General features: G+C 38.5%; 1 protein-coding gene and 1 non-coding gene across 3 annotated transcripts in view; both read right to left on the minus strand.

Annotated features, from left to right (window-relative positions):
* Positions 1-19418, minus strand: part of IGSF11 (immunoglobulin superfamily member 11) — a 138181-nt gene that overhangs the window by 88067 nt on the left and 30696 nt on the right. The window lies entirely within an intron of this gene.
* Positions 9282-9357, minus strand: TRNAV-GAC (transfer RNA valine (anticodon GAC)). The gene has a single exon. It is a non-coding gene; the product is annotated as a tRNA-Val (tRNA).

The following is a 19418-nucleotide window of genomic DNA, read 5'->3' on the forward strand; positions in this document are numbered from 1 at the left end:
CATTTTGGTATGTGAAAGCTATTACAAAGAGGCTCAAAGCTCAGTTCGGCAAACAGAATGAATGGTGAAATGCATAACTAGAAAAGTTAAGTGTGAAGGTTATTTCTAGAGTTCATCCCTAAGGATGAGGGTTTCCCTCCTCCAGGAAATGAGTGAGGACAAGCTGCCTTCACACCCACTCACATGCTAGTACCCACTCACATCCTAGGCTGGGGACATTCTGGGGCAAGCTGTGGGTACTGAGGATGGTGGCTCAGTGTACAACGCCATGGCTGCAAACTCAGGAGCAAGGCCTAGAACAAGTCCAATGCCCCCACTTTTGCAAGTCCCGCATGGCAGTGTGGTGTCATAAAACATGCGTGGCCTACTGGGTGAACGTAATCCTGCCTCAATAAAGATTGCATCAGCTGCTGAACAATGTTTGGAGTTCATCACCCGCAGAACTAAAAGAGTTACAATTCAGGAACACCAGGCAGAGAGCCGAACAACAGCAGCCTTGAAAAAGACAAGGAAGAAAAAAATGTAGCATCAACTCACTGGGCATGTGACTTGAGACTCTTGGCAAGCTGCCTTGTGGGGGATGGACAGTCTCTGGGCAGAGAATTCACATCTTTCTTTCTGTTGCCAAAGGCCAAAAGGCCCTGAGAGAGGAATACCAACTTAGATCCTTCATCAAGCTAATAATCAATGAATCTTCCTGAGCAGAACAATGAATGAATAACCACAACGCACATGTGAATGATCAGCATTGCTCCAACTGGGCTTTATGACTTTTACAACCTGAAACAGTAATATATTAATTGGGTATCAAATATGCAACCAATGCAAGGTTTCTCACCTCGTAGACAGATAGCTAAACAAAAATCTGAAGCAAAAACAAAGGACAGAGTTCAACTTAAGTCAGGGGTCGGGAACCTATGGCTCGCGAGCCAGGTGTGGCTCTTTTGATGGCTGCATCTGGCTCGCAGACAGATCTTTAATAAAAAAATAATAATAATGTTAAAAATATAAAATATTCTCATGTATTACAATCCATTCATTTCCTACTGCTCATGTTCATGGTTGCGGGTGGCTGGAGCCAATCACAGCTGTCCTCCGGGATAACACCAAATTTTTATTGGATAATGCATAACGTACATGGGTTGTTGTATGGCTCTCACGGAATTACATTTTAAAATAGGTGGCATTCATGGCTCTCTCAGCCAAAAAGGTTCCCAACCCCTGGCTTAAGTCAACCAACATTAAAGGCATATGAATTGAGACACTGGGCCAAGAGCAGCTAATACCAAAATGAGTAAGATGTCTTTGGGGAAGCTACATCTACTGGGGGAGGAAAAAAAGTAAAGGGAATGTCAGTGTAACATGGCAACTGCTGGAACAGAATGTTTACTATAGTATATGGATAGCACCAGCCAGAGTTAAAAGACCAAAAGCAAATAAGCAAGGATCGACCACCATGAGAACCAAAGGGAAGAGTTAAAAAGCAACCTAGAGATCATCTAAGTCTAGATTTTCTAATGAGGACATGAAAGGAGTGTGACTTGTCCGGATTCCCGAGGACAGTCTGTAGCAAAGCAAGGGTGGGACTCAGGTTTCTAGTGCTTTCCACCATAGTAGACTGCAGAAAATGGGGCAAGGCCCAGGCTTCTTAAGCTGAGTGAGTGACTACAACTTTCAAAAATGCAGATTCTGAAGACAAACTGACTAATGGCTGTGCACGGCGCTGGAGGAAGGGGCGTGAGGACTGCAGAGACCTGGAGGGTGGAATGGCATCTGCGTGTGTGATGTCAGTAACCAGAAAAATTAAAAGCATTTCTTTTGGAATGGGCAACAACATTTTCCTCAAAGCACCTATTTGTTAAAAGGTTGCTTCAGTGGTGTTGCTCTATACTCCTCCCCTAGCACAGAGCTATCTCATCACCTGTGCTAAGAACACAGAGATGTCTTGCACACAAGATTTCTTTGAGATCACTGAAATTAAGGCATATTACAACATAACTGTGTCTTCTTCAGACTGAGTATTCAAGCCCTTTCCCTCACAGAACTTCATTGTGGCCTCATGAAGTTCAAAGTAGTATACAACACACAAACTAATATAAAGCTCTACCCAAGTTACTTGGCAAACTATAATGTAAGCCAGTTGTAATTATAAGGTAATGAAAACAGCGCTACACCTAATTCATTCAACAAGCATTTATTAATTTGGGGTCATGCACTATTTTAAGACCTGATTGTTTGGGAGAAGAGGGGACAGCGGTTGAGAAGCCAGACAAAGGGAAACATAAGATGAACAAGGTAAGAAAGACACAGCCTCCATCCAGTGAGGAAATCACTGTAGACCTGATAAATGCTATAAAGCAATGCCATTCCAAATGCGGCCCACAGACCAATGCCACCCTGCCAATTGCTCACTGCTGCTCCTCAAAAAGACTGCTAAGTTCAGAAACTGAGAGTGAACAGTTAGAAATCTTTATAGCAATTTAATAGTCATTGTGGGTCTATTGAATTTAACAATTTGAGGTTTCTATATTGTATTTTTGCATGTATATATTATACTTCCTTTTTCCAGTATTTCATTTTTACTACATTTTACAAAATTATCAATCAGAAACAAAGTTTGAGAAGGAATGTAATAAAGTGATTTAACAGAAGTACTTTATCCTATAATAGCACAGATAAGAAATGGCTTGTGAGATATAAGTGTGCTCCAGAGAGGAGATAACCTTTGAGCAGCAAAGAATTAGTCAGAGATGGTGAGACATAAAAGACATCCCAGGCAGAGGAAGAGCGTCAGCCAAAGCCTGGATCATAAAAGTGGACAGTATGTTTACAGCATGAACTTTGAGGCATAGTAATAAACAGTAAAAAGTGCCGAAAGTTAAGCTACAAAAGAAATTCAAAGAGACTTGTATGACTACAGTTTTGGCTTTGGGCTTTACACAAAACACGAGAGGGAACCACTGAATATTTTTATAATCAGAAGAAAGATGTTTTTATATTTTCATTAAAGCTATTCTGGCAGATGTGTGAAAGAGAGATAAGGGAGAGATACCAAAGAGGGGGACAGAGACCACTTATGAACACACTGGAATAATCTAGGTGGGAAGTGAAGAGAACATGCATTATGTCCAGGTAAACAAGCAAAAGAGAATGGCTTAGAAAAATGTTTTTAAGGTATAATGTTTCTTACTTATCAATAGATGTCAGAATCTGTAATTAAACAGTTGTTCAGTTAATTCAATCAGTGGCCTGACTATACAAGTGGAAGATTAGTATGTATAAGAATGGTGAGTGGTTTACTAAGAAATAGAAGATATTGTCAAGGTAAGATGGAAAATTCTAGAATGAAAATGTGGAAGTCCAGTAAATGTAAGCATGATAAATGTGTTATTGAGAGAGAGGAGAGGTATCTGGAGTGAAATTCTAGACTTTCATAATCTAAATCTTTAATAATCTAAATAGATTGTGTGTGTGTGTATATATATAATGAATAAAGAGTTGTAACAGCACATTTCCTTCATACAGTCTTTGTACACAGCAGTAATTTAAACACTATGGGAGTTACAGAGGGGAGTAAGAATAACCCTTTCATGACTAGCCCCCGTGCAACTCTAGGATTTTCTGAAAGCCCCTAAAAAGTAGTTCTGTAACACAGGAGACCTAAGATATTTACTTCAATAAATATCAAACCAAGACTCATTTTCAATCAAGACAATTGTATGGGTTCAGGGAATCGCTAAAAGACAGAGGGTTGTGTGTGTGTGTGGTGTGTGTGGTATGTGTGGTGTGTGCGGTGTGTGTGGTGTATGTGGTGTGTGTGGTGTTGGCAGACATTGAAAGAGGGCTTCTTGGCTGGAAAAAATTAATTATTTTCTCAAATGTCCCCAGGAAAAATCTGAGTCCCTTTCTAAACGCACACATAATTTTGGCCTATCTGACCCATGGATCTGGCTTTCTGAGTCTGATATTGGAGCTATGACGAGTCCACAGGCTCTCTCAAATAAGTTACAGTGATTCCATGGCCACCTAGAGATCAAAGGAAAATGTTCAGTGGAAAAGTGGCTCAATAAATTGCACCACAGTTATACTACTGAGTCAGCCAGCTCCCCTGGGGCCACCAGTCTCCAGGAAAGAGTAGCCCTCTCAAACCCAAAGCTCACTCCACAGGGATCTGAAGATGCTCTTCTCCTTAGGAAAGTTATCATAGGCTTAGTGAGTCCCTGAAACTCAGTGACTCTTGAGAGAAAGTAATTAAGATGGGGAATGTAGAGTAAAATGTATACTATTTTTATGACTACTTTGAAAAATAGTAAGCCTGTTGTTAGATATAGACAGAAGCAATTCAAATATTTTTCCATCATGTATATTCATACCCCCATAAGCCACAACTTAACACTATTATTAATTAGCCTCTGAGCTTAACACTATTATGTGGGACAGGCCCAATGTACATGTAATGGTAATCTGATTGTGTGTGTGTGTGTGTGTGTGTGGGAGGGGTGTGTGTGTGTGTTATTGAGAGGAAGAAACATAATGAGACAGACTCCCACATGCAACCTGACTGGGATCTACCTGGCAACTCCCATCTGGGGACAATGCTCAAATCAATTGAGCTATTTTAAGTGCCTGAAGCCAACGGGCACAGTCCAACCTAGCAATCCTCAGTGCCCAGGGCCAATGCTCAAACCAATCAAGCCACTGGCTGTAGGAGAAAAAGAGGGAGAGAAGGGGGCAAGAAGAAAATGGTCTCTTCTCTGTGCCCTTACCAAGAATCGAACCTGAGTTGTCCATATGCCAGGTTGACACTCTATCCACTGAGCCAACTGACCAGGGCCAATCTGATTGTGTTTTATCAGGCTCTCATAATAAGTGTCAGCTACATTTCAAGGCATGTGATTTTACCAAAACATTCAATAAGCTTAGTTTTATAACAACTATGCTTCATTCTAGTCATGAACTAGACAAATAGCCCCCTTTGAATCTTTACAGCTATATCTACACAAGTGAAATTCAGCAATTAACCTGTTAATTTTATCTAATTATTCCACAAGTATACAAACATATCAGATTAAATATTAAAATATTTAATTTACCTAAAGTATAAACTTTAAATCTAAGATTGTTAGCTGCCACTTTATTTTACTTTATAAAAACATAATATTCCCTAAGTCATTACAAAATGACATTGTACATTAGATATTAACATAGAAGAGAATATAAAACAATCTCCTAAGAGCATTAATGGCTATTTTTATTAGAAAATGAACAAAGTCTCCATCAGTGCCTACCCATCTGTAAGACACTATTGGGTACCAACAGAAAACAAAAAGATCTAACTATCCAAAAGGTCTGGAAAAGACAGAGAACAGACTCCTTAATACCAACAGTGTATGGAGGTAAGAAAGGAGAAGCTCTCCATTCAAAGTCCCCAAGACCCTCTGCAAGTCCCGGACAATGCACCAGCATGGAATGTGATGAATAAGCTTCATTGATAATGGTGACTACGTCACGGCTGGCTGAACATTCCGTCCACAAACAGAAGGCTTCTTGTATTTGCTCGATTCAACCATAGGAAAGTTTTAGCAAAAAGACTGTTATATTCAAATGGAAATCAGTACTTTCCAGCAAGAATGGACAATTAGCAATTCCCTAAACTGGCACTAAGAGGAAGAGCAGGGAAATGAACCAGAAATGATCACAAACAACCTATATTCCAAAATGTGAAATAAATAATAAAGAGTGCTATTGTTAGCATTTTGAAAAAGTCATATAGCATACATAAATCGAGATGTTGTGGGTCTTCCAGTTATCAACTCCGACTGGTAGATTTCAGCCAATAATCCCCCCCTTTAGTAAACCTCTTCTTACACATAAGTGTAGACCATAGTCTAAGATTCCACACACAGTTAATTTAGATTGTTCAAAAAAAATTAGTACAAAAGTACAAAGCCTATTTCAATATCATTTGAATCTACTTTTAGGCCTGTTTTCACCAGATTACCAAATTCCAGCTAATACCTCTCTAAGACTCCCAGAACAAATAGTCACCATGCTTACTCCCATTTCCAAGCACACACACAATTTTGGCCTAGCTGACCTACAGATCTGGCTTTCTGAGTCTGGACCTCAGTGGCTCTAACAGGTCTGTAGGTCTGCAGGCTCTCAAGTAAGTTACAAAGATTCTATGACCATCTTGAGATTGAAGAAAATGTTAAGGGAAAAAACATGATTTAAGAAATTGTTCCAGACTTAAGCAATGATTTCTTAGATATAATATCAAAAGGATGTGACAAAAATATTGATAAACTTGATCAGAATTAAAATGTTTAGGCTTCAAATGACACTATCAAGAAAGTGAAAAGACAACCAATAGAATGAGAGAAAATATTTGTAAACCATATGTCTGAGAAGGGAGTTATATCTAGCATCTACCAAGAAATCTTTAAATTTAATAATAAAAAGACAAATAACCCAATTAAAAAATGGACAAAGGGTGTGAATAAGATTTCTCCAAAGAAAACATACAAATGGTCAATAAGCATACATTGCAAAATGCAAAACCACAATGAGATGCCACTTCAAACCCACTGGAATGGCTATAATAAAGAAACACCATAAGTGTTGGTCAGGATGTAGAGATATTGGAACCCTCACACACTGCTAGGGAAAATGTAAAATGGTGCAACCATTTGGGAAAATAGTCTGCAGTTAAACAGAGAGTTACCACAAGACCCAGCAATTTCACTCCTGGGTATCCAAGAAAAATGAAAACATATCAACACAAAACTTGTACATACATATTCATAGAAGTATTCGTGATAACCAAAGAGTGGAAACAACCCAAATGTCCATCAACTGATGAATGGATAAAAAGAAATTTGTCTACCCATACATGTAGTATCATTCAGCAATTAGGAGTACATGTTAAAACATAGATAAACCTCAAAAACACCATGCTAAGTGAAAGATGCCAGTCACAAAAGAGCCCACAATGTATATAATTCCATTGATATGACATGTCCAGAACAGTCAACTCCATATGAACAGAAAGCATGTTAATCAGGGACAGAAGGGAGTGGGAGAGAACAGGGAGTGACTGCTAATGGATACAAGTTTTCTTTCTGGATGATGAAAATATTCTAAAATTAGCTTATGGTGATGGCTGTACAAATCTGTAAATACACTAAAAATTATCAAACTGTGTATTTTAAATAGATAAATATTATAGTGTGTAAATTATATCTCAATAAAACTTGTTTAAAATTGTGTCAAACTGCCAACCTTTATGAATTCCTAAAAGGCATCTGTAAGCTTACCTGATAACAGCCAGGGTCAGCATATTTGAAGTAATCATACTCATATCAACCTATATCCCAAGCACTTGGTCTAAAATTGGACTGCCTCTGGGGCCACCAAAGAACCAAATATATACATTCCAAACACTGAGTTTCTTTCTTTCTTTTTTTTTTCCTTTTTTGTGACAGAGGCAGAGAGAGACAGACAGAGAAAGGGACAGATAGGGACAGACAGACAGGAAGGGAGAGATATGAGAAGCATCAATTCTTCGTTGTGGCACCTTAGTTGTTCATTGTTTGCTTTCTCATATGTGCCTTGACCAGGGGGACTACAGTAGACCAAGAGACCCCTTGCTCAAGCCAGTGACCTTGAGTTCAAGCTGGTGAGCCTTGCTCAAACCAAATGAGCTTGCGCTCAAGCTGGTGACCTCAAGGTTTCAAACCTGGGTCCTCCACCTCCCAGTCTGACACTCTATCCACTGCACCACTGCCTGATCAGGCAGCACTTTGAGTTTCTAAGAATTACTAAAACCTAGCAGTTCTGGCTGCCAATTTTGTTTCCATTTACTGCAACAAACATTGACTGAATCCGCCACAGGCCAATGACTACATTTAGACTACAAGGACACAAACTGGTGCAGCAACTATGGTTAACACTATGGAGGTTCCTTAAAAGATTTAAAATAGAACTATTTTATAACCCAGCTTCTGAATATTGTCTGAAGAAATATAAAACACTAATTCAAAAAGATAGGTGCACCCTTATGTTGAATGCAGCATTATTTACAATAGCCAAGATATGGAAGCAACTTAAGTGTCCACCAATAGAGGACTGGGTAAAGATGATATAGTACATACACACTATAGAATGTTATTCAGCCATAAAAAAAGAAATGATATCTTGCCATCTGCAACAACATGTATGGACTTAATGGGTATTATACTAAATGAAATAAGTCAGAGAGAGAAAGACAAATACCACATGATTTCCCTTATACATAGAATATAAACAACAAAATAAACAGACCAACAAAACAGACTCATATATACAGAGACCTGGTGATGGCCAGATGGGAGGGTAGTTCAGGGGTTGGATGAAAAAGGTGAAGGGATTAAGAAGCACAGAATCAAAGTTACAAAACAGTCATGGGGATGTAAAGCACAGCATAGGGAATATAGTCAAAAATATTATAAGAACTATGTATGGTGCCAGGTGGATACTAGACTTACCGGAGAGATTACTTTGTAAATTATATAAATGTCCAACCACTGTGCTGTACACCTGAAACTAATATAAAATAATACTGAACGTCAACTTTAATGGAAAAATAAAACTTTTTAAGAATATAAAGACAAAAGTTATAGTGTCCCAATTCCTGCTAAGTCTAAGACAAACATGCATATACATGATTCAAGGTCAGTGCTCTACGTACAAATGACAGACAAGTATGGGGGCAGAGAAATAGCGCAAATTAATTTTTTCTGAAGCTGGATGACCCACAAAAGTTTCATAAGAACGATGACTCCTGACCTGGGCTTTAAAAAGGTTTGGTAGAGGGGAACGGTGTGGAAAAGGGGAGGGAGGAAGAAAAGGAAACAAAAGCTAAGGCATGAAAAGACATACATAAATAGCAAAGAGGCTTCGGAGCTGAAAGAGATTTTTTTTTTTTTTTTTTTTTGTATTTTTCTGAAGCTAGAAACGGGGAGAGATAGTCAGACAGACTCCCGCATGCACCCGACCGGGATCCACCCGGCACGCCCACCAGGGGGCGACGCTCCGCCCACCAGGGGGCGATGCTCTGCCCCTCCCGGGTGTCACTTTGTTGCGACCAGAGCCACTCCAGCACCTGGGGCAGAGGCCAAGGAGCCATCCCCAGCGCCCGGGCCATCTTTGCTCCAATGGAGCCTCACTGCGGGAGGGGAAGAGAGAGACAGAAAGGAAGGAGAGGGGGAGGGGCGGAGAAGCAGATGGGCGCTTCTCCTGTGTGCCCTGGCCGGGAATCAAACCCGGGACTTCTGCATGTCAGGCTGACGCTCTACCACTGAGCCAACCGGCCAGGGCCTGAAAGAGATTTGGGAACAAAAAGGATGAGACAAGAATATGAGAAGATAAGTTTGGAGAATTCATCCAGATCGTGTAAGGTCTTGCGGATATGCTACAAATTTTAAGCCTTACCCTAAAGGCAACAGCGAACCACTGAAGGGATTCAAGTGGGTGAATGAAATTATCCCATTTACTTTAGAAATATCATCCCAACAATTGTTTGTAGGATGAAGATTCACTAGGGTAAGGGTTCTCCAGCTTTTATTTACCTGTGTAATTATTTTGTGTGCTCTCAAATGAAATTTTACACAGAACCCCAAGATAAGGAAAAGCAAAGCTGTTCTGATTGAAGCAGTGGTGGAGGGCCTGGTGCCCTGTCCAGACGATGCAACTCTTGCCCCCACCATGGAAGAGCCCTCTGTGCTCTGCAGAAGATGGTGTGAGAAACTCTGGACTAAAAAGAGGTGATAATGGAAGACTAGAGATATTTCCCCATGTATAAGACGCTCCCATGTATAAGACACACCTTAATTTGGGGGCTTGAAATTTGAAAAAAAAATTTATTACATCAAGTTATTGAACTCAGGTTTTATTCATCATAAACTTCATACAATTCCTCATCACTGTCGAAACTCCCATCCACTACCTTGTACTCATCTGTGTCTCATGAGGAATCACTGTCTTAAACAATGTGTACAAAAACAAGCACAAAAAAGTAGGAAATGTAAGTAGGAAATCTACAACCACTGTATAAGATGCACCCAGATTTTAGACCCCAAATTTTTCGGGGAAAGATGCATCTTAAACATGGGGAAATATGGTAATTACAAAGCTAGTGCAATAATCCAGGGGAAAAATAATCAGTGCCTAAAATAAGCATAAATGACCAAGAAAGAGGAGAAAAAGGGTCCAGAAAGTTCTAAAGAGCTACACAATTATCAGGCCTTCATGACTGACTAGACATAGAAAGTGAGGAAGAAGAAAGAATTAAGCATAACTTCTAGGTTTCTGGCCTAGTGAAGAGAAATTGACACTGATAAAAGCAAATATACAAGGGAAACTTGATTTTCCTAAAAATAGTCCTGCCTACCACGTCCTAAACCTGTCCCCAGTGCTGGGTTTTGTCATCTCAGTATATGGCACTGATGCTGATGATTGAGCCAGAAACCTGGGAGTCGTCTCTGCCATCTGCCCTCCCAGCCTGCACATTCAGTCCATTACCAAGTGCCGCTGATCCTAATTCCAAAACCTGTTTCACCTGTCCCCCACTTCACTCTATCACCACCACTACTGCTCTACTTTATGCCACAACATCTCATTCCTTGATTTTTCCAACAGCCTCTTAATTAACCCTTGCCACCATCCTGACTCACTCCAATCCATTCTGTAAACAAGGATGATCTTTCTAAAATATAAAACCCTCAATGGATTCCCATTGCACTTAATGTTTAAAGACAGAAAAGATGTCCTGTTTTATTCACCCTGGGACATTCAGTGCCTAAGGTCTAGCACACGGAATGAATGAAAGAGAGACGATCAGGTCAGAGACAAGACATTGAGTTCAGCCACAAGCCTGCTGGGGCTGAGGTGTCTATGGGACGTCCAAGGAGTTACCCTGCTGGCAACCGGCAACATGGGGACCCCAACTGGCATTTGGCTTCACTATTTCAGGACTAACATAAGTAGAGTTATGTATGGTAAACAGGCCTAAGACTATTTTAGATAATCATGAACTAAGTTAATAAAGCTTGAAGCAAGCTCAGCTTCTTAGAAAAGATTAAAGTGTCTCTCTAATCTGAAATTCTGCGGCTCTGGGTCAAGTCTAGGTTAGCATTTCAAGGACAATAGAAACTACTGATTCAGCACTGGATTTGTGGTGGGATCTTAACAAGTAGCAATTTGGTAGCAAAGCCTATGATTGCACCACTTCTTCAAACTGTTTTTGCAACACCTCTACTCTCTGATGTCCTCACCAATTCCCAAATGACTTCTCCACTAGTTAATCATAAATCACTCCTGATTCTCAGACAGTACATCTGGGGTGGTGCCTGGAAGTCTGTGTTCTGACAATTATACCAGGCAATTTCTCAGTCTGGGGATGCCACTAAGATAACAGTTTAGGGAACAGATGCAAAAGTTATCTTCCTTCCTCTCTCCTACTGACCCCAGAAAGCTGCCTTAGGATGTGTCTGCCATAAGGATTTTCAGACAATAATAATTAAGTAGTACTTAATTATTAACTGTGGCTTCCCATGATACTGTGCAAGGCATTCAATATAATATACTGTACGTGAAAAATACTAAGAGCTGTCAGAGAGTTTCTAAGAAGTAACAATTACTTTTCCAAATGCAGTTGTACGAGACACTGATTATAATCTCCAATATTCCTTTTCCTCCTTAATTTTCTCCAATCTCAGTATTTCTTTATTTTCATTTTATTTAGAAAATTAAATTTGACAGGGTGACATTGATCAATAAGAGTACATGGGTTTTAGGTAAACATTTCTATAGTATTTGAACTGTTGATTATGTTGTATACCCATCACCCAAAGTCAAGTCATTTTCCATCATGGTATATTTGTCCCTCTTTACATCCTTAATTACTGTATATAAACCCTTCAAGTTCAATAAAATAGTGATGGCATCTATCTATATTTCAATTTTTAAAATGACATAGAAAATAATTATTTAAATATTTTAACTTTTAAAACAATATTTTGAGAACCTCTGTGCACTTATCCAGAGAGCACAGCCAGCTTAAGACCCAGTCAGTTGGGGGGTTTTTTGTTTTTTGTTTTTTTTTACAGAGACAGAGAGAGAGTCACAGAGAGGGATAGATAGGGACAGACAGACAGGAATGGAGAGAGATGAGAAGCATCAATTATCAGTTTTTCGTTGCGACACCTTAGTTGTTCATTGATTGCTTTCTCATATGTGCCTTGACCGGGGGCCTCAGCAGACCGAGTAACTCCTTGCTGGAGCCAGCGACCTTGGGTCCAAGCTGGTGAGCCTTGCTCAAACCAGATGAGCCAGCGCTCAAGCTGGTGACCTCGGGGTCTCGAACCTGGGTCCTTCCACATCCCAGTCTGACACTCTATCCACTGCGCCACTGCCTGGTCAGGCCCAGTCAGTTGGTTTTTTATTCAGGAAGTCACAGGCAACAGTCTGGTGACTTTGACAGTACTCAAGTTTTAAACAGATTTATGTTTGGTTTTATATCACTTATTTTATATCTATAAAGAACCACTGGTTAAATAGAGAAAACGTAAGACTTGTTGAAATATAAAACAATAAAGAACACTACCATTAAATGCTGTAAATTCAACTCAAAATGATTTTTATAAGCACTGTATTACAGATATCTGATCACATTTCTTACATCTTACAACAAAATGTCTCCAATACTTCAAAATCCAATGGAAAAAAATATGACAAATATAACATCAAAACTGGCTTCTCATTTACAGGGAATTAAGATTGCCCCCATAATGAGTTATTTTCTGGAAAAGCATTTACAAATATAAGTTTAAAGTTTTTATTTATTATTATATTTTAAGAGAAAGCCCCAAATAATTTTTTAAGTAAGGCAAAATACCAGACTTTCAATCACTGAGTGACAAAGTAAGGAATTTTTCTTTTTGTTGTCTAAACATAACCTTAATTTCAATCTACATTCCTTTCCAAAACCATGTCATTTTCAAATGTGCTCTATTAAAATGATTAAATTACAGTAAGCTAATCAGCCTTGTTACATACACAAAATGATGTATGGATACAGTTATTCATTTTAGCATTGGTTATAATAGTAAAATATTGGAAATCATTTGAGGATCCATCAATAGGGGGACAAATTATGGTACAACAACACAACAAAGCATTATGGGACACAGAAAAAAAAGAGAAAACATACAGGCATAGTGTGCCACTATTTGTGTAGGAAATGGAAATGGGTCATAAATGTATTTGATTGTATATGTTTAAAATAATCCTAGAATGATACTTCTAAAAAAAATTAACATAGGTTGCATATGAAGAAGACAAATTGGAGGAGTGAAGCCAAAGAAAAAACAACTTGCCAGTAAATATTCTTTTATATTATTTGAAATTTGAGCTATGTGAATATATAACCTATTCAAAAAAATGGTTAAAATAAATGACATTTTCCAAAAGAAAACCATGTATAAAATCACTTTTAAAGGAGTAAATACTTTCAAAAATGTAGCACTCAATAACCAGGTTTATTCTAATTACATAGGTAAAACCATTTTGTAAAGAAACTATCGCAATTATGTCTGTTATCTTAAAACTGCTCCACACATGCCCCTTGAATCATGTGAAGCACAGCAATGTTTGAGTTCATTTCATCTCAGTCTCCCTCTATGTCCCATCAGTGATTGAAATACCAACTACAGTGGGTTCCTTCATGACCTCAGGGCTATAAGGAAAAGCAGCACAAATATAAATTCCTTGACAAATTCCTATAAGAAGTGACTAAGGAAGAATGTTTGAAAAACTATTCAGTCTTTCTAATTACACTGTACATCACTTGCTAAATAAAAAAGTTAAAATGTCTCTTCATGAATAATGCTGCATTATATCACATATTAAATACAAACTTTATAATAGAGTACTTAACAGTAGACTATCCACTGAATCTCAATTTTATTTGAATCAGATTTTCTTTTCGAGTTCCGAGGTGAAGTGACAGAAAACCTTCTAAAAATTAATTTTTAGGGAGGTGCTAAAGAAATAGGGTCTTGGGTCACAAAAAGGTGAGCACAAAGCAAGTGAGCAACTACACCCAATGACAAGTGACACCCAGAGCTACTGGGAAACTAAAATCACAAATCTGAAAATGTAAAACAAAATGAACCAAAAAGGCTGGCTTTTCGATTCAACATCCAACCTCAAGTAGCTATTCCTACTGTTCATCTCTCACTCAGTTCCTAGCAGACCGACCTCCACGGTTTTTCTGAAGAGTTGCCTTTCTTTATTTTATTTTATTTTTGTATTTTTCTGAAGTTGGAAACGGGGAGGCAGTCAGACAGACTCCCGCATGTGCCCAACCGGGATCCACCCGGCACACCCACCAGGGGGCAATGCTCTGCCCATCTGGGGTGTTGCTCTGTTGCAACCAGAGCCATTCCAGCACCTGAGGCAGAGGCCACAGAGCCATCCCCAGCGCCCAGGCCAACTTTGCTCCAATGGAGCCTCGGCTGCGGGAAGGGAAGAGAGAGACAGAGAGGAAGGAGGGGGTAGGGCTGGAGAAGCAGATGGGAGCTTCTCCTGTGTGCCCTGGCCGGGAATCAAACCTGGGACTCCTGCACGCCAGGCCGATGCTCTACCACTGAGCCAACTGGCCAAGGCTGCCTTTCTTAAATTCCTCCCATCTACCCTTCCAACTCTTAGCAAACACCTCATCTCTCATTGCAACTAGAAAAAAGTGCAGGGACTCTCTCCGCACCCTGCCACAGCATCCATCCTCCCCATCCATTCACTTGTCTCCCCATCCTACAGGAAGCAGGACTCCTTCTGCACCTTAAATCCCCTCTCAACCTTTCACCAACATCTTGTTTGCACCATCATCCAACCAAATCACATTTCAAGAGCTTCTTTTTATTTGGCCCCTTCCTTCGTGCCTTCAAAAAAAGCAAAGATCTTTTGTTATTTTGAAATTTTCCTCCTCTAACTATTGTTGTATTTCTCTCCTTTTTCTGGTCAAGCTGACTAAATACATACCTAATCCACATGCACTACCTCACGTCCTCCTTCCTCCTTCAGCAAAGGTATGCTTCAGGTTCATATCCTCTACTGATCACAATTCCTTTATGTCCCCCTAATCATTGAATCAAACGTGAAAGGGACCTTTCAAGCTTATCTATTCCATTTAGCTTGTTATATAGATAAGGAAGCTGAAACCTGTGAGAGAGTAATTTGACCAACATTATACAGTGAATCAGTGTGGCCTGGAATTATTGACAACCTTCCATCCTGAATACACATGTATTGGTTTAAAAAAGAAAAAAAAAAACTAAAGTAAGCAAGACAAACCCTACCAGGATTATTTCAAGTATCCCCAAAACAAAGTGGAAGAGGCACATTTATAATCTGAAATGAAGGTCAACACAAATATAGCAACAGGTAATCCGAAGCGCATTTCAGTTGGCTTTGGAATATGGCCTTGCACTTTATGAATTCTTAAATAACTAAACCAAATAATTAAGTTGCACGATTTTCCTCTTCTTTTCCTCTAACTGCCCTCAAACTTGCACTTGTCTGCAGTACACAAATAAGCATCAAGGACTGTCCAGGAGGAGAAATCAGTTAACAGTGCTGAATGCTAACAGTGCACTTATCTTCCCGCAGACCTCTTTTTGTACATTTCTGGTCATTCTAAATAAGTATCTAAAGTTTTCTTAAATTAGGATTTAACCTCCTTTACAAACAAACCTGCCCATCTGAGCATGATGAAGAGTGTGTATTCCTTAATCTGCTTGTAATCCACATGTGTTCTGTCTCTTAGACTGTATGTAAATTCTACAGGCCAACTATCAGTCTTAGAGTAAAATATTTGAAATTCTACTGATGAAGCTTTCTCCCCATCTAACACCATCTTCCGTAACACCCTTCAAATACCCATATAATTATAAAAATTAATAATAATCTGAGGACTTTAAACAAAGAATCAATACATATTAACAGATAAAAAGATTATTTTGTTTACACTCTTGGCCTCTCTAGGAATTTCCATTCTCAAATAATTAGGAGGTTTCATAGACTTTTTTGCATCACTTTTTACTACTTTGTCACACTATTTTCAGCTACTCCACAAACTGAGGGAAGAAGCAAGATACTATAGTATAAGAAACCTAATATCTACCTTGAAATATACAATACCTAGATTTCAAATTACCCAGGCAATTTAAAAAGTAAAATAATGTTTTACTGGCTAGAAAAGATGAGATACTATTTTGTTATAATTCTGATTATTAACTTAGTAAAATCAATAAGCAGGATAAGTAGAAGAGGAGGAAAAGGAGGAGGAAGAGAAGGAAGAGGAGGAAGAAGAGAAAAAAGAGGAGGAGGAAGAGAAGGAAGAGGAGGAAGAAAAGCAGGAAGAGGAAGAAGAGGAGGAGAAAAAGGAAGAGGGGGAAGAGGAGGAAAAGAAGTGAGCAAGCAAGGGGAAAGAAAAGATGAAGGAATAACACAGGGACAGTGGAGGCCGTTATAATGAGAAGAGCCATCCCCTAGGCTGCCCTCTGGACCTTGGCTCTATCAGCTGGTATTCCCTTCTGCATTAGACTTCTGTTTCAGAGTTAGGGGACAGCCCTGCATGGAGCACAGCATATACCCAAGAGCAGAACTTCCTCTGGCAAAGTAGTATGCATGAGGTCAGGGATTCACCAGGGGTTCCCCAGCAGCCTTGTCTAAAAGGAAGAGAGAAGATAAACACAACAGGAAAGGGAAAGGCAAGAAAGATGGGACCCATTCCTGTGTTAGCAACTGGCACGAGCTTCTCTTCATACCTCGATTCTCAAGCCTGGTAACCAAGAAACAAACCATCTGATTACCTTAAATATAATTTTTAAGTCATGGGATCATACTAGTTAGAAAAGACTAAGAATTCATTTTATCAGACTTCCCTACTTAGAACTTAAGTAGGTACTTAGTAAAAGAAATCATTGCAAGGTCTACTCCTGGTATGAAAGAGTAAGCTTCCAACAAATTAATCTTTCTCAAAATAAAAACTATAAACCCTGAACAACATATAGAAACAATTACCTGAGGGCTCTGGCAAATGAACAAAAGTTGACATCTTTTGAAGGGAAATCCAGATTTTGAAGAAGTGACCAGGGGTGAGTTTTAAGTTTGTGGCAGTGCCCTGAGAACAGCCATCATAGTGGTGCTGGACACCTAAACTCCCATTAATAAACCCATCTTCTTAATTACAGAAAAAATCAGGGAAAGGGGCAAAGGGATGCCAAGCTACCAGACAGTGAGGAATAACCCTGGATAGAAGACACCAAGACAAGGAGAACATGAAATTTTATATGAAAACTCTTCCCAAGTCTTTGGAAGACCCTTAAAGCATGCATGCATGAAACCGACAAGTGAGTGTAATCTGTAACATGAGGTATCACCCACCATGGCCACAGCATGTGGAGATGAAAATTCCAATAGAAATATTCACTGTCTTGCTGGTAGAAAAAAAGAATGTTCCAATGAAACAAAGGCCACCAGATAGTGAGAGAGAAACCCCACAAAAAAAGAAAGGCAGAGAAACCAAAATTTTTGTAAATGCTGCACAAGTTTCTGACTGACCCCTGAACCACAAATGCACAGGACAGACCTAAGACAGCCTGAGATCTGAGCTCCCACTGCTACAGGCACACCAGGTAAAACACCTGCCTAAAAGGAAAACACATCAGCATATTCAGGTTGAGATAATGGAAACAATCTCCACAACATAACATTCAAAATGTCAAGAATATAATCTAAAATTACTCCACACAAACAAAGGCTAAGAAAATTTTATCCCATTCTTAAAGAAAAAGGCAACTGACAGATGCTAACTTCAATATCAAGCAGATCCTAAAATGATCAGACAAGAATTTTAAATTAGCTGTAATAATTACATTCAACAAAGAAAAAAGTACACTTGTAATAAATGAAAACATAGAAACATCTCAGTAAAAAAATAGGAAAAAATATGAAATTTTAAAATTCACTGGGTAAGCTTAAAAGCAGAATGGGTGAAGGAGGAAATTATTCAAACTGAAGAAGAAAGAAAGGCATGTGTGTGCCAATTTCAAAATGTTAGCACACAGTAATTACTATATTCCAAGAAAGAGGAGAATAAATAAGGCAAGGAAAAATATTTGAAGATAAATGACAACAAACTCCCAAAATATGGTGAATGGCATAAATTTACAGATTTTTAAAACTCAGCAAAACCCAAACAAGATAAATTTGAAAAAAAAACTGCACCCTGGAATGTCAGAGTCATAATGTTTTTAAAAAACCAAGAGAAAAATCTTAAAAGCAGTCAGAGAAAATGAAACATATACACAGGAGAAATAATTCCAATGACTACAGACTTCTTATCCAAAGCCACAGAAGCCAGAAGACAGCTGACTAACATCTTTAAGGAAATGAAAGAAAAAAAAAAACTGTCAACCTAGAAATACTATATTCAACAAAAATATCTTTGAAGGATGAAAGAGAAAAAAAGATATTTCCAGAAAAAGAAACATAAGAAAATTTGTCAAGAGAAGACCTGCACAATACGACTTGCTAAATGATGCCAGAGGAAACTGAATCTTCATGAATGAATGAAATGCACCAGAAATAGTTATTATCTAGGTAAAAATAAAATATCTTTCTCTTAACTTCTTTAGAACAAATACGACCATTTCATACATAAATTGTCTTTTAGATTTATATTATATACACATACAAGATGTATATATTATATACACAACAATCACATAAAGGACAGTGGGACTATAGTAAACAGACTTCTATGCTTGCCAGATTTCTATTATTTTGTGTGAAATGGTACAATATTAAACCTAATTACACCATGAGCCATTAAAGGTACATATTACAATCTCTTGAGCAATCATCAAACAATAATAATAATGTAAGGAGAAATGACTTACAGGTCAACAGATAATTAACAGAATATATTAAAAACTTAGACTCACCTACATACTGTGTACAAGAGGTGTGTGTTACATATAAAGACGCAGATAAACTGAAAATAAATAGATGGGTCAACATAGACCATGCAAATGGGAACTATAAGAAGTCTGAAAGAGTTATAATAAAATCATATTAATAAAATCAAAGACAAAGAGCAAAACCAAATATAGAGTGGAACAAGTCATAATGATAAAAGGGTTAACTCATCTGGAAGACATGGCAATCAAAAACGTGTATTACCCTAATAACAGACACTTCAAAGCACCTGACCCAAAAATTGACAAACTAAATGAAGACAAAACAATCACAGAAGATGTTAACAGCCCTCTCTCAGCAACTGATGAACACTGGACCAAAATAATTAATTAATTAAT

Source organism: Saccopteryx leptura, chromosome 8 (assembly GCF_036850995.1).
Source record: "Saccopteryx leptura isolate mSacLep1 chromosome 8, mSacLep1_pri_phased_curated, whole genome shotgun sequence".
Classification (NCBI taxonomy): Eukaryota; Metazoa; Chordata; class Mammalia; order Chiroptera; family Emballonuridae; genus Saccopteryx; species Saccopteryx leptura.